Source organism: Theropithecus gelada, chromosome 5 (assembly GCF_003255815.1).
Source record: "Theropithecus gelada isolate Dixy chromosome 5, Tgel_1.0, whole genome shotgun sequence".
Classification (NCBI taxonomy): Eukaryota; Metazoa; Chordata; class Mammalia; order Primates; family Cercopithecidae; genus Theropithecus; species Theropithecus gelada.
The window spans coordinates 161,356,900-161,372,762 of NC_037672.1; the positions used below are offsets into that span (position 1 = coordinate 161,356,900).

General features: G+C 37.7%; 1 protein-coding gene across 1 annotated transcript in view; it reads right to left on the reverse strand.

Annotated features, from left to right (window-relative positions):
* The window catches only part of MARCH1 (membrane associated ring-CH-type finger 1), an 826,141-nt gene extending 810,626 nt beyond the window's left edge, over positions 1-15,515 (reverse strand). The window contains exon 1 of the mRNA XM_025386160.1: positions 14,649-15,515. The gene's annotated coding sequence lies outside the window, so the exon portion shown is untranslated. The remainder of the gene's footprint in view (positions 1-14,648) is intronic.
* Positions 15,516-15,863: the final 348 nt, after the last annotated feature.

Below are 15,863 nucleotides of genomic sequence, written 5' to 3' on the forward strand. Positions count from 1 at the left end.
AAATTATATTCGTAACACTTGAACATCAGCTCACAAGAAAATAAATATGACTTCCACAGTAAGGAGAAAAAGAAACCTATTTAAATTGTGAAATATTAGAAGTTGTTTACTTTAAAGCAAGGAAAAGGCTATGAAACCAACCTTGCAACCTTACTGCAGGTTGGGGTCTCTACAAGCAGATGCTGTGAACAGTCATGGTACAAAATGTCTGTTAGACACGGACACTTTAGAAAGCACAGGAGTTCTGACTGGACAGCAGGAGAAGCTGAACTGTGCTGCAGGCTAGCAAAGTCTCATTCCATCCATCCAGAGCAAGGGTCCATCAGAGTTGTCCTATGACTGAACGTTTATATCAGCTCCCTCTCTCTGAGGTAAGTGGGCTGCTCCAGGGATGAGGGGGGTGGTTTAACCAGGGTCTAGGTGGCTCTTGGCAGCTGAGACAGACCCAGAGAGGCTCACAGCCAGAACCTTCCCACGGAAAGCATTCCCTTCAGCTGGGCAACAATCCTTGAAGGGGGATTGGGTGGTTCTCTGTGTCTACATTAATCCCTTTACTACAACTTTGTATATGAGTTCCCACAACTGTGCTATGGACAGAAAAATAGGCATAAAGATTTCAAAAGATAAGACAATTTCAAAATTGGACACCATGATTTCAAGAGCATCAAAGTGAACACGCGAGTTCCAATCCTGCACCTGCCACTTACTAACTCTATGGTTTTCGTCAGATTGGTTCATATTTCTGTGGTTAGATTTTCTTATATAGTATATGAAATAGTAATAACTGCCAACTGCATGCTGTATTGCCTTTATCAAGTTGCTATAATCACTGAACCTCTGGGAACCCTTCTTCAAAAAAAAGTACATATATACATATGTACATATGTACTTACATACTAATATATGTACTTACATACGTACTTATGTACTATAAGGTACCTATAAAGTACTAATGTTCTCTAATGTACTTATGTACTATAATAGTACCTCTACCATAAGATTGATTTGAAGATTAAATAAATTACCCCATTTAAAGCATGTCTTTCAAAAAGTAAGTTCTAAATGTTATACACACACAACATGATTATCTATCTAGCCTATACAATAGAACCTCAAAAGCAAACTGTGAGAAGAAATCAAATAGTTTAGTAAGGTTGCTGGATGAAAAATCAAGATGTAAAAATCAATACGCATCACCAATAAACATTTAGAACATGTATCTTTTTAAATATTTTATTCATAATTACAACAAAAACAATAATAATCCTGGGAATAAATCTCAAAAACCTAAGCAAGATTTTCACAGAAGACATTAATTATATCATCATTGCAGCACATTCAAGAAGAGTTAGATAAATGGAGTTATGTAACAAATATATGGACAGGAAACTTCTATCATAAAAATGACAGCTGTCTCAAATTGAATAATAAACCTAATTCCTTCCAGTCTCAACAGAGTATATGTCAGAAGCCTTGGAGGAAAGAGATATCACATCCAAAGGGACTAAGACAGAAATGTGGTCAGGATGAAAAGAAGAAAGTAATTATGTCTACCACCCCTACTACAACCACCACAACCTCTCAGGCCTGCTGGGGGAAAGGGAAGAAACAGTATTATGGAAATCCAAATTGAACTGGAACTTTGAAATAGAGGAGCCGTGGCCATCATCGTATGCATTCACTTCTACACCTGCTAAGAGGCAGCGAGGGACCAGAGGAATGAATTCCCTTACCATTCTCTCTCACCACAGTCTCCTGGTAGTGTCTCACATTAGCCAAATCCAACTAGAAGTTAGAAGCCAAAGAAGTACAGGAGTTGCAGCTCCATGGAGAAAGGCTCTAAATAAGCAACGAAAGAATATCGATCACATAGACTACTTCATGGAATTTAAAAAGCAAATTCTGGCTGGGCACAGTGGCTCATGCCTGCAATCCCAGCACTTTGGGAAGCCGAGGCGAGCAGACCACCTGAGGTCAGGAGTTGGAGACCAGCTTGGCCAACGTGGCAAAACTCGGTCTTTACTAAAATACAAAATTAGTCGGGCGTGATAGCGTGCCCCTGTAGTCCCAGCTACTTGGGAGACTGACACAGGAGAATCTCTTGAGCCCAGGAGGTGGAGGTTGCATTGAGCAGAGATCTTGCCACTACCCTGTAGCCTGGGCGACAGTGTGAGACTCCATCTCAAAAATTAATAAATAAATAAATAATATAAATATAAAAAGCAGACTCTAAGAAAAAATGGCAAAGTTTGTGAGAACAGCCAAGAAAATTTTTAAAAATGAGAATGAGGAGAATTCATCTTAATAAAGTTGGTGTGTAATGTTAAAAAGATTGAAGAATCAAGTATTAAATTGGAAAAGGATTAGACAAATCAATGGAACATAATAGAGAACCAAGAACAGATATAAATATATGTCACCTAGATATGCCAGAGTTAGCCTCACAAATCAGTAGGAAAAATTAAACTGGAACAATTGGCTGTACATTTTGTGGTGGGGGGATAGGTTAATCCCTATTTCCATAACAACCACAAAAATGAAATCCGACTGGGCCAAAGACCATAATGCTCAACATGTTAAAGCTTTAGTAGAAAACTGAGTGAAGATTTTTACAATCTCTAAGTAAGAAAAGACTACTTAAACAAGAAATACTAAATTTGTAAAGGAAAAGAATGATAAAGCTGAACATAATAAAATTTCAAAATCTCTATACAAAAAGACATAGTAACATAACTTAAAAACAAGGGACAGAATGCAAGAAAATATTTCAATGCATGTAAATGACAAAAAGTTAGTACTTAGAGTAGACAAAAAATCTTAAAAATTCATTTTAAAAATTCAAACCAATGAGGAAAAATTAACAGAATTTAAGACAATCTGCAAAAGAGAAGATTTAAGTGAAGTCTTATATACATGAAAAGATGCTCAATAGCACCAATAAGTGAAAAAATCAATAAGACATTTAAATATATGCATGGAAAACCAAAAATCTGATAATATGTTATACATTACTGATGGACATGTAAATTGCTATAACCAATATGGAAAGATAGACAGATCTGTAAAGATTTGCTGAAGATAGAAACTGCTCTCTTAATACCACTACAACATTTTCACAATTTGATTCTTATTTAAGTACCTATAACTAATTTAGAGAATTACTTTTTGTTTATAATATTTGTAAAAGTGATGTATCATTTATACATTACAATTATCCTTTGTAACTTTTTTCGCTCAAATTATATTTTAAAGCCTCCTCCTGGAGGCTGTGCCAGGAGGATCACTTGAGCCAGGAGGTCGAGGCTGCCAGTGATGGCACCACGGCATTCCAGCCTGGGTGACAGAGGCAGGCCCTTTCTCAAGAAAAATAAATTTAAAAAAAGAAATTATAATTATATTTCACTCAAATGATGATCAATGTTGACATGTGAATTTTAGTTCATTTTAACTTCTGTATAGTATTCAATTGCATCAAAATATCATAATTAATGATTATCTAGAATCTTTAAATTAATGCGAATGACATTGCCATAAATACATGTCTCTTTGGGGCTACATACAAAAAGTTTTTCTAGAAATAAATTGCTGATCACCTCCAGAAATTTAATACTGCACAGTAAGTAGACTGTATTGACGTGAAAAAGACAACAGAGACTCCAAAAAGTTAACACACAGCATATTACATATTTATTGAAATGTTATAGTCTAATATATACTAGCATAAATATATATTTTGGATAAATCTCTGGAAATAAATCAATATTCTTTAATTGGGAGAGAATGGAAGGGGAACATTCACTTTTCAGTCTTAATATTTCTATATTAATTTTTTATAATAAACAGATTTTACTTCAGTTTTACAGCTATAAACCATTGAAAAAAATCCACATTTTGTTATTTTATCCTGTGTTGTGTTTATTATCCTACTATAATATGGTAAAAACACCCTCAGCTATCAGAGTGAATGTTTGTGTTGTACATGACTCATAAACAAATAATTATACAATTAACTTATTTTTGAAATAAAGTTTCCTTTATATTACCATTATTAAAGTGATAGGATCTCAGTACTGAAAATTTTAAAAATATAGGAAGAGAAAAAGGAAAAATAAAACACTCACTACAAAATGATACTAGTCATTAATATTATTTATTCATTAATTGATTCATTTATTTATTTATTCGGTTGGTAGCAGTGGTAGTGGTGGCCACCTTTCCTTAGTTTCTTAAGCAAATAAATCTTCGCGTTTCCTTTGTGTCTAAAAAGTAGCAAGATAACTAAATAAAACTCTACATTTCCTTCATGTCTAAAAAGTAGCAAGATAACTAAAATCTTAAAATGTATAGCATATATCTTATAAAAATGAAACCATGCCTGAGAATTTAAAGAATATGTATATTTGCTTTAATGATGGTATGAACCCATTACGTACTATTTATTAGGGAATTTTCTTACTACCTTTAATCCTCAAAACAACCTTGCTACTGAGAAAATACTATTATCTGCATTTTGCAGATAAGGAAACCAACATTGTAACAGGTTAAGCAATTCAACCAGTGTCATCTCACTACTGAGTGGAGATTTCAACACAGCTGAATATGGTGTGGAGTTTGAGCTTCTCCAACTATCACTTGTCTGTCATTCTTCCAACAGAGAAACTGAATCTTCCCATTAAAAATTAATGTGCAAAACCGCTTTATTTGTTTTTGTGTTGTTTTGTTTTCGGTGGTTTTGGGTTTTTTGTTTGTTTGTTTTTTGTTTGTTTGTTTGCTTGTTTGTTTGAGACGAGTCTCACTCTAACCCAGGCTAGAGTACAGTGGTGCAATCTTGGCTCACTGCAACCTCCACCTCCCAGGTTCAAGCGATTCTCCTGCCTCAGCCTCCCTAGTAGCTGGGATTAAAGGTGTGCACCACCATGCCCAGCTAATTTTTGTATTTTTAGTAGAGATGGGGTTTCACCGTGTTGGCCTGGCCTCTGGTGACCTGCCTGCTTCGCCTCCCAAAGCACTAGGATTACAGGCGTGAGCCACCATGCCAGGCCCAAAAATTTTATATAACAAAAAAAATTCCTAAGGAAATTATGATAATTTTCTGGAATCCAGAAAGATCCACCATAAAAATATTATGTCTCTAAAGGCATGCATCTCCCAGTAGCCATGTGGTGATTACACCACACTCACTGCTAAATAAATAGGAGCCCAAGAGAGAATGAGTAGCTTGTCAGTTCACAGCCCATAATCTGCTGAACTGTTCCCACCATGAAAAAAATGGGAGGTAAAAATGTAGATTACTCATTCATCACCGTGAAAACACACAAAAGTAAAATTTAGCTATATGAACCATGAAACTGTTCTCTGTGTTGTTTATAAAAAGAATTTAGTTCTAATAGTTGATAATCAACAATTTCTTTAAAACAATTTATCAGCATATGTTCTCTCTTACACTGTTTTGAGGGAAATTTTTCAAATAAATTTTCACATTAGGTGTGTTGCCACAGAATATAAATCATGAAACAGAGGATTATTTTCACATCATTTTTTCCTCTACATATAATTTTTTATTACGAATAAATATACACTCAGAAAACTATTTTTTAAATCCACAAGAAAACTAATTAGATTTAACAGAAGTCAACATTTTTAAGTTTTGCTTTAATATTCATCTTTCAATTCAATAATTATTTAAATTGTTATGATAATAATTCAGTCTTATTGTTATTAAAAGTATTGGGGAAATAAAAAAAGCAGGACAAAAAGCTAACTATAGTCCTATGACAACTATTAACAGTTGAAAATTCTTCCTATTTGTAAAATAAACATTTCCTTTATTTTTGACATTACTGGGTAATGTATGTTTAAAAAAATTAAAGCCTTCTGCATCATTTTTAACAATTTCTGAACATTGACAACTATGGCTCATCCTCATAACAAAAGCTATAGAAATAGCATCTATTATCACTTCTGAAGACTCATCTTCTCTACAATGAGTGTCATAAGGAACAAGCCAAAAAGTCTCAGACTTTTCCTTTTATATTATACTTGTCACTTAATATCTTAATAATCTGTCAAATTGTTCCCCCATCTCTTTAATTCTCTGCCATTGTTCATGGCACAGAATCTTTCTTTCATGTGGTAGTTACTTAATAAATACTTGTTTGTCCATTTATTTAGTAAAGGTTTCTAAAATAAGACTTATTCATGAGGTTAAAAGATTTCATAAAAGATTAAGTTTAAATGTAAGCTATAAATAAACTAAGTTATCTTATTAAAAGGAAAGGTAGCTGGCAAGGACTTATTATCTACATTATGCTAAATATTAAAGGGTCATTTCACAGGGTGCCTGGGACATGACTTTGGGTTCCATGTAAACAAAATTGCTAAGGAATATTAAAGGAAATAGAGCTCTAAGTGGAAAATAATTTGTCTCTAATTGATTGAATTTCAAATTTGGGAGAAATTAGCAGAACCAAAATCCAAACTCATGTGAGTATAGAGGCAATTTAACTTCATTAAAAACCTAAATACAAAAGCTGATTCCAGAATGAATAATTAAATGTGACTATGGGCCATGCTTCAGTAACATCTAAGTAACATAAAGACCTTTGTGTGTTACACTATTAAAATAAATCTTGAGGAAAATTTTAATTGAAATGTTATACTTTTAAAAGAAAAAATCTACCCATAATTCTGCCACTCTAAAAATCAATAGATAACTAGCAAAAATATATAAATGTTATAACTATTTAAAAACTACTTAGTTATATGGAACTTCAAAACTTTGGAGGTAGTCCTTAAAGTATCATCACCATGAGCTAGAACAAATACAGTGAGCAATAAATAAATAAATAGCTCATTCTCCTTTCTTTCAACTCTATTTCTTTAGAAGTTCTCTAACTTTAAATGATAATTCCTACAAATTTTATTTGATTCAAATGTTCATAACTCTTAATATTTGCTAGGCTGCATATTTGATACAGCATTCTTCGCAGATTCAAACATTTCTTTTTTGCCAGTAGATGGTCTGTATTTGTTAGCACCTTTTTACTTCTCCCCTACTGCATGCACATACATACGCGCACACACCTGCACAATTCATTCCTTAATATGGAAAATATTTTGTGACAGTCCCTTATGTTTGGTACATCTCTTCAGCCCACTTCACACTCCCTCTGACTGTGAGTCTTTCACGCTTCCCCCAACAATAGGAGCTTGAACACACTTCATTTATCCCTTTTATCTTTTCTCTCCACCTAATTAACTCTTCCTTCCTTCAGATGTCAGCTAAATTGTCGCTTCCTCAAGGAGGTTTGTCCAGACCTCCCTGGCTGAGTCAAACTCCCCTCTAATAGGCTTCCCCATTACTGTGCATCTGGCCTTCATTATACTCACTTTGGCGTATGTGCACTGGCTTGTGTGAGTATTTAATTAATTTCATAGAAATAAAAAGCTCCAAAGAGGCAGGAATCATGCCACATTTTTCACTCATCATTACATTACCAGGACCTAGCTGAGTGTTGAGCATAGAGTAGACTGTCAATAAATACATATTAAAGGACAGTAAAAAAGGAAGAAGGAAGAGATGGAAATTAATCATTATGTCAACAGATGACCTCATAGTTACTAGAGAAATTATTTAAATGGTCTCACTTGTGACCTGAAAGATGACAGATTTGTAAATAAAATACCTCTGAAAATACATATTTTGTCTTCTTTCTTATTTTCTCTCATTGTAATGGATGTAGCTTATGATTTAGTCCTGCTTCTTTTTCTTTCTCATTCATTTTTCTCTAGAGAAGGAAAGTCATAAATCTTAGGCCAGGCTCTCTTCAAAAGCAGAGTCTGAACTAAAAAATTATGTGCAAATAATACAAGGTGATCCCGGAAATTAGGAGTGAGACACTGGGTAAAGTGAACCAGGGAGAGAGTAAAGGCTAATACAGGTGCATGCAGTTGGGTCACTTCATGGCCGGTTGAGGCTCCTTCTCACCTGGACCTCATAAGGAGCTACAGAGTGCATCTCGGAACTATCCACCCATTCCCACTGACTGCGAGGCTCCATGGTGGTGTTAGCTCCTCCTCACTTCCAGGCTGCATGGACCACGGTCAGAAGCAGGGGGAAAGATAAGATATGCTAGTAAAGTCACAGAGAAGAAAATGAAAGATACTCAGCGCAAGCTTCAGATGGGAAATGGCACAACTGAGTCAAAGGCTGCCTACAATGATTGCCCGAGCCAGAGCCAGAAGCAGATGTGAGGCTGACAGGACATCTGGCAGGGCCCAAAAAGCATGCGATATACTTCATGAGAATCAGATCACTGCTCACCACAGTCAGCCCCAAACAATGAGCCTCAGTGTCAATACCTAATTTATCACTCTCACCAAGCTTCCATTTATCTCCTAATGTGCCTTAGGACACTGAATTGAAGGCAGGCAGAAGAATCTATTTCAGGCATTCTCCGACTTCCAATCATTGTGTCCCAAATAGTCAGTGATTTCTGGAATATGTTATCTGGAATATGTTACCTGGAATATACAATTCACTCAAAAATAACATTATATATAATAGTTCAACATTAGTATCCATCCATCACTAGGCAGACTTAACAAAAATTCTAGGTCAATCCACAAAGCACAGTTAATTTAAATCATATATCTCTAACAATCTACTTCAGGTATAACCTGAATTAACTATATTTCCGTGAACTGGTCTAGAAATACATTCTGAGTTTTATCCATATACCGATAAGAAAAAGATCAACATAGTACTAGCTTGTTAACACTATTATCTGTATATCACAAGAAATCAGTCTCTATCAGTTGCTTTTCAGAGCAACAGTTGGGAAAATAGGACAGTTGTTTCTAAGAAGAGGGAGATTCCAGACTTCACACATTTTTCACTCCATAAATGTAGTGCTTATTTGTAAGTTAGAATGACTCATTAACCACGGAGTTCTTGTGTTCAGAAAGGAGCCTTACTTTTTCATACACACACACACACACACACATATATACACACGTGTCTGTGTCTGTACTTTTGGGTGTGTATTAGTCCTAAAAGAAACAAAAGTTTTACCAATTTCTTATGTTGAGTTACCAATGACTTGAATCTATTGGCTATTTCAATCACTGGTCTTAAAGATTTACCTCAAAATTTAAAACATAGACAAACCGTCTGAATATAAAATGGCACATAGTATATTAATGGCTGTTTAACAGAATCTGGCTTCTTTTTATATCACTTTTAAAAATATGTTTGGAGTTAGCTGTATTGCCTAGGAGGCTGTGGGATGGGACTACTGACTCCAATTTTACCACCAAGAAATGATCTTTGATCCCTGTACATCTATGCTTATTATCAGTTAAAAATAATTACCCATTTCAGCTGATGATTTTGGTCAACAATAACTAAAAATGCCAGATATAAGGACAAAATTCTGATAAAACCTGGTGGAGAGCTTCAGAAGAGGTCAAGACTAGAAGCTTCAAGATTCCATATGGTAGAGGTACCAAAGATGTAAGGTGACTTTTCAGAATGTGTTTTTCCCCCCCGAGATGAAGAGTGGGGGGCAACTGCCAATCTGAAAAGACAGTGAGAGACTAAGGATATGGGCTTTGCCTGAGCAGAGGACCACCGATGTGAGACAAAGAATCTAGCAGAGATTTTGGCAGTCTTGAGGGGCTGGAGAGACAAAATTAGATATGAGGGGCCAAGAGCCCAGTGAGAAATAAAAGGTGTAGCACTCAGCTTGACACATACTTGATTTTACCTACATGAGATTTACTAAAGCCTGAAGTTACACATATGTGTGGAGGCTAAGACACTGAGAAGGAAGCTTCTGGAAGAAGAGCAGGATTCTCAGGAATCTTGTCCTGGCTTCTGTTGAGGGCCTGTGAATGCACCAGTAGAGGTTTAAGACATCTACGCCTTGGCATCTGGGAGCCCAGAAATCTAACAACTCACGACTCAGCTCAGTCACTGGGTGGATTACAACTATTGGCTATCACCCATCGTCTCTGTCTAGCAGAGGAAATGTTGACACTTTTTTGGAGATGTATAGATCATCTGGAGCCTTTATAAGTTTGTTTTTTCTTTTTTGAGACAGAGTCTCACTCTGTCGACCAGGCTAGAGTGCCGTGGCATGATCTTAGCTCGCTGCCACCTCTGCCTCCCAGGTTCTAGTGATTCTCCTGCCTCAGTCTCCCAAGTAGCTGGGATTACAGGTGCCCGCCACCACACCCCGCTAATTTTTTGTATTTTTAGTAGAGATGGGGTTTCACCATGTTGGCCAGGCTGGTCTCGAACTCCTGACTTCAGGTGATCCACCCACCTCGGCCTCCCAAAGTGCTGGAATTACAGGCAAGAGCCACTGCACCTGGCCGAGTCTTTATAATTTTTACATACAATAACTAAAATTAAGAGTAAAGATATGCTGAAAAGAGGCTTACAGCAATACAGTTGACATTAACAGACTTTAACCTTAGAATAAGTTTAATATGCTCAAAGTCATAGAAGAAAAGATGGAGAAAACAGATAAATTGGAATCTATAGAAAAAATCAAATGTACACTTGGAAATTAAAACAAATAATTACAGTAATAACCTGTGGATGAGCTTGGCAGTATAACAGGCATAGTGTAGAAGAAGGTTAGTAAACTGAAGAGAAGATCAAAAGAATACTCAAACAAGCACAGAGAGAAAAAAAGTAGAAAATAGTAAAACAAGTACAGGGGGCATGTTGGGTACAGGGAAATCATCTATTAAACATGTAACTCAGATCTTAGGAAAAGAAAACAGACACAGTAAAGTAGAGCTATATATAAGAAAATAATAGTCAAGAATTCACCAATAAATTTCACCTGATGAAAGATAACAATCCACAAATTCAAGAAGCTCTGAAAACATGAAGGAGGATAAATCCAAAAAACCTATACCTAGCAATATCATAGAAAACTAAAGAAAATAATGGCAAATGAAAAATCATAAAATCACCCAGAGACAAAGACACATTTACCCTCACAGCAACAATATGACTGACAGGTTTGATGGAAGTGAGAAGTCAAAAGAATAACAAATGTTGGCTGGGCACAGTGGCTTATGCCTGTAATCTCAGCACTTTGGGAGGCTGAAGCGGGCAGACTGCTTGAGTCCAGGAGTTTGAGACCAGCTTGGCCAACATGGTGAAACCCCATCTATGCTCAAAATACAAAAATTAGCCAGGCAAGGGTGCTAGTCAGGAGGCTGAGGAACGAGAACCACTTGAGCCTGCGAGGCAGAGGTTTCAGTGAGCAGTGATTGTGCCACTGCACTCCAACCTGGGTAACAGAGTGAGGCTCTGTCTCAAAAATAAATAAATAAAAATAGCGTGTTGGGAAAAAAAAAAAAACCTGCCAAACAAAAATGCTATACTCAGCTTTAAAAATTACATCTATTTAAAAATATTTTCAGACATACAAAAAATGAGTGAATTTGTTGCCAGCACGCTTTCAATAAAAATACATAACCACTAACTTCATAATTTTTATGAATAAATTATAATGAATGAATTGGCAAAAATGCCACAAATTTAACATACCAGATATGCTAAAACCACAATTACTTTTGCAACAACCTAATAAAACAGAAATCACATATTAGATTCACCTCTATCAATTTACTTCTTTAACTGAAACTAATTAGAAATTTAAAAGTAATTAAGTTCACTAATACATAATATTTGTCAGACAGTTCCTCCTATATTTTCCAAGTCATTTTTGTACACTAGTTCATTTGCTATGCACTGTCCCTCATGAGAAAGGCAAGGCAGATATTGTCATCTTTATTTTATGTAAAATGAAACTAATGTTTACAGACTCTGACCCTTGTCCTCAAGTACAAGACAAAGTCAAAAGCAGAACATGTATTTCCTACCACTGTTCATCACTGAAACACTAGGAGGTAGAAATGAATTAATAGTATCATAGGGAAGTCATAAATTGCAAAATGAACCCAATATATAGCAAAGGGATAATCGTGGCTTCAGAGAATTTGTCTCAATTCTTTAAATTTTATTTTTAAAACTACATTAACAGCATTATTTTAACCCTCTAAATATTAGATCATCACGCTCCTAAATATTTTCAGCAACACTATAACCGTTGACTTTCACTGTTGTATTTCCAGAAAAAGTTAGGATGCAAAAACCTTTCAGCCAAGGTTTTACTGACCAATTTCCATATCAAAGGCCTACAGGAAAGTGAAAGCAACAATGTTTTGTGATCCATAAAACATCCTTAAGCAAGAATTTGAATTACACCATGAAAAAGCCCAGAAGACAACGTCCTGATTGAGTTCAAGACACAATTTTGCCTCAAGGAGGGTAAAGGAGTTTTGCTCTATCATAGAGGTCCTAAAGTATCTGTTAAATCACACAACTGGAACAATGAAAGCAAGAGGTCATCAAATAGCATAAACTTATTCTTCACACAGGATATTTCCATGGATACTTCCCAGTGTCCTGACATCACGTTTTTTTCGGTGACCTTGGAACATCACTATTGCCTGCCCTGGGCTTTGTGCAATGGCTTTATTTTTGTCCTATAATACAACTTCCTCCTCTTTCTCACCTTGCCCAGTTAAGAGCCCTTGTGCAACAAAATAGGCAAAGTATTTGTGAAATACATTAAAGAACATTAGAAGAATACTCTCTAGTTCAAGGACACTATTTTACTTCATGTGGTTTTAAAAATAATATTGTACTGGCTATCAAATAAATCAAATTATATCTATTTATAATATGCTTATACATTCTGAGAACTTTTCTCAGTATTCTAGTGGAATGTGGAGTGAAGAATCTGTGTACTTTTGACCTTCTTGGATAAAATATTTTTGAAATAAAATTAAAGATTTCATATATAAAGTATAATCTGTTCTCCTCAATATACATTTTTATTTACTATGTAAAGGAGGTAAAACATCTTATCACTAAAGGTAATATCATTTGCCAAAAACCATGAGCCAAACACCACAGTACCTCCTGTTGATCATTGCCAGCTGACTACCCGATGAGAGTTATACACATATTGTATGTAAATGTAGATTTCTATGTAGCGTACACCCCATCATGTAAGCACGTCAGAAGCTCGTACGTTCACAAGTCTATTTCACAAAGAGCTTTTGCTATTCCAATACTTGAGGAAAGTAGTCAACATGAGCAACAGGTTCCCTAAGAACCTTAAAGTAAAACCCCATACACTTTATTATAAAAACATGGTATAACAAAGTTAGAAAGAAGACTTTGGATAAAGCAGGTGGAGCCTATTGTGACAATTAGTCAAGAAACAATGAAATAAAATATTCTGTATCACGGAAGAAAACGTTGCTGATAACCCCATAAGTCCTAGATTAAAACAAGCTCTTTGCTCATAACATTGGTCTCTCAACATAGCGTGGCATAATCAGCCATATAATTATGCACTTCCCAGGAGAGACAAGCATGTAAAAGCTACAATGAGCTTTTCCAAAATCAAAACTGACACAGCACCTTCTGATAGTCCCACCATTCATATTTAGTAAAGCCTCCCTGTATTATCTCACCCAGTTTCTTTTTTACTTCCACCACGTTGATTATTCCAATAATTTTCTATCATATCTGTTCTGAAAAGACTCAAACTTTATCAAAAGACCAATCTCTGAGAAAAATTATTTTAATCCTGTTTTAGAAAAGCTTCATTAGAATCATCTATCTTTAAAGAAAAAAAAAAGACCATCTGAAAAAAAATTAGCCTCTTTCAAGAAAAATAAAATAACTCTTTGAATTATCATTGTGATTATAATTACTTTTAGTATATTATACTTTTAGTATAATTATAGTTACTTTCTTATGCCATAGCATTATGTTAGATGCTGAGATACCAAACTTGTATACCAAGAATCTCCTTAATGTTCAAGGATTATTTACATTTAATATACATTAAATTCATAAATACAAAATGACTATCTAAAGTTTAAACATTTTCGATTATAGCGGATGGCAAAAAAAAAAAAAAAGAAAGGAACTGAAACGCAAAGTAGCCAACTTTTGCTTCTTTCCTTCTTTTTCACAAGATATTTCTTCTGTAAACACATTGACATTAGAAACAGATGTTCTGATAGGTACCACCGCTTCCTTGTGATCTGAAAATTGAACCTCCTAAACAAGGAATTCATCAATAAAACGTGTGTCCGCCAAGCAAAAGGCCAGGGGGGTGGGTGTTGGCATGTTGACTATATAGCACTTATAGGCGAGACAACTCTAAACTAAGGTACCTGAGCAGGTTCAGAATCTTTTTTCGTTAAACCTACAGAGCTCTATAATAGAAAACATTTTGATCTCAAAAATGTTTAGCAGCAAATCCTTTCTGGAACTACTGAATAACAAAAAGAATTGCCAGGAAAATGTGAGGCTCTCTAACTACATATTGGCCATGCCTCTGACTCCATCCACCTGTCACAAATCTCCAAATTCAGCACTTCAGAAACCAGAGAAAAGAGCGAGAATGAGTCTCCCTAACTTTGCCATTTCCCTCACACCACTTGGGGATAAAACTTGGGCGTCTCTCAGCCTCGACTGGCCACTCCACTTCCTGGAGCTCCAGAAGCTCCCTCGGCACCTGGATAACTGCGACACTCACCCGTGAGCGCAGGACCCTCCTGGCGTCTTAAGTCCCAGCTCTCAGTCCCGCTGGCCGCAGGAACACAATGACATCCCTCGCCCAGGAGGGCGGTTGCAGGGAACCAGAATCGGACCCAACAGTTGCAGTCAACCTGACTCAGGGTTGAGCGCATCAGCGCTAAACCCAAGACAAAGGCTGCCCTGTGTCTTCCGTAGTGAGCGCTCTCCTTTGGTAATCTGTCCCTGTCCCCTTCAAGCCCACCCTGAGAGCGCGTGAGCCTGTGAAGTGGCTGTCATCGATTCCGCGCTTTGCGAGGGGTGCGGCTGGGTGACTAGTACCACGCCGGTGTAAACAGCGCGCAACGCACTGGGGATCCGCCAGAAACGGCGCGCGCGCAGAACGGGCGCGGGGGGCCAATAGTAGCAACTACCCCAGGCAGCGGGCTGGAGCCTCCTCTACTCACCAGAGAGGCGCCTATCGGGCTAGCCCGCCGCCAGCAGGTTGGGTGGCAGCACCCGCCGCGAACCCCCAACCACGCTCCCCAGTGGACCCACCAGGCAAAAGCACCTGCTGCCTGCCCTCCGGGGCTGATGCTGTGCCAAGCCCCGCTCGGGGTCAGGGACAAGCTGCCCAGGACTACCAACCGGAGAGAGGGGACTCCCAGTAAGGCTGATTGAATGAATGATGTTTTCAGTCACTTACCGGCGGAGGGCAAGTGGCTCAGGCGGCCGCCAGGCTGCGCGCGGCCGGCATCCCGGGGCGCGGGCATTCTCCCATCCTTTGTCAGATGCGGGTGGAGCGCTCCTCCCCAGCTAGCGGACGAGCAGCCGGGTGGCAGGCAGCCCGGCTCTGGCTCCGCTCCCCAGTGCTCTCCCCTCCTCTGCTCCCCCTCCCCTTCTCCGTCCCCCTCTCTGAGCCGGCATTCACTGGGCTCCCATGATGTCATCCGGTGGAAATCTGCCATGCTCAAAGACTGGAATAATCCAGCGCTCACGCGGGGAACGCAGAGCAGGCGGAGGCGGCAGCAGAGCCTCTAGGAGTTCCCAGAACTAGCATCTCCAGGTTAACTGGAGTCAAGGACAGGACAGAGGGGTAGTCTGCGGAAAGGTGGCTCCGAGGGTGTATGTGGGCTGGGTGGGCGCAGTGGGGATGGGGCCGGGGATGAAGAGCCTCTTCTTTGCCGTAGATTCCTAAATCAGTAGTTAGACTGATGGCAGATGCCAAGGGTAAGGA